Source organism: Vigna unguiculata, unplaced genomic scaffold (genome assembly GCF_037176805.1).
Source record: "Vigna unguiculata cultivar grain cowpea cultivar isolate G323 ecotype 2 unplaced genomic scaffold, ASM3717680v1 ptg000349l, whole genome shotgun sequence".
NCBI lineage: Eukaryota > Viridiplantae > Streptophyta > Magnoliopsida > Fabales > Fabaceae > Vigna > Vigna unguiculata.
In genome coordinates, this window is record NW_028196984.1 from 57,428 (window position 1) to 58,431 (window position 1,004).

Consider the following 1,004-nt stretch of genomic DNA (forward strand, 5'->3'; position numbering starts at 1 on the left):
ATGGGTAGATGTAACAGATGAGGAATTTATTTCTAAATTATGTTACTCTATTTCTTTTTTTTTTTTTCGTCTCTAATAATTGAATTTATTGAGGAATTGCCAATTTTGAATTGTATCTTTCAAGTAGGATTTTTTATCTTCTTTTTTCTCTCAAAAATGGAAATTTAGGGAAGTGCTTTATAAACATATGTATAAAAAGAACGAACATATTTCATTTAGTTTCTATATGCCCACTATCACTAGTTATTTCGGTTTTTTACTATCGGTTTTAATTATAACCTCGTCTCTATTTATTGGTCTTAGTAAAATACGACTTATTTGATTTGTAATTTTGAGAGGAATAGTAAATTTTGGTATAAGACATTCTAGAATTCCTTACTATGTCAATTTACAATTCTCGATCGTTGAGATTTATGATCAATACAGATTTATGTTTAAGGCTAGATATTATATTACCTTTCTTTTTACTTTTCGAACAAATAAAAATGATTGAAGTTTTTCTATTTGGAATCGTGTTAGGTTTAATTCCTATTACTTTGGCTGGATTATTTGTAACTGCATATTTACAATACCGACGAGGTGATCAGTTGGATCTTTGATTCATTAATGTCTCTTTTTTTGTGATTCCCTATTTATTTAGTTTAATCCTAATCGACAAGGATAAAATTCAGACTTTCTTTTGAATGTTCAATTATTTCAGTGTAATTATCAGGCGAATAATACTAGAATCACGCTCTGTAGGATTTGAACCTACGACATCGGGTTTTGGAGACCCGCGTTCTGCCGAACTGAACTAAGAGCGTTTTGTTTTCATAAAATTATATGATCCAAATCCATTTTGCATATAGATATTCAGTATGTATGTTCAATTGGAATTCGTCTTCACAGGTTCCCGGTTTATTGCTCATCTCATAGAATATGGAATATTATAGAATACGGAATATCATAGAATAAGTAATTGTTAGGGATAGGGATGACAGGATTTGAACCCGTGACATTTTGTA

At 29.8% G+C, this 1,004-nt stretch overlaps 1 non-coding gene across 1 annotated transcript; it reads right to left on the minus strand.

Annotated features, from left to right (window-relative positions):
* Positions 1 to 729: 729 nt before the first annotated feature.
* TRNAW-CCA (transfer RNA tryptophan (anticodon CCA)) lies at positions 730 to 803 on the minus strand. The gene has a single exon. It is a non-coding gene; the product is annotated as a tRNA-Trp (tRNA).
* Between the last annotated feature and the right edge of the window lie 201 nt (positions 804 to 1,004).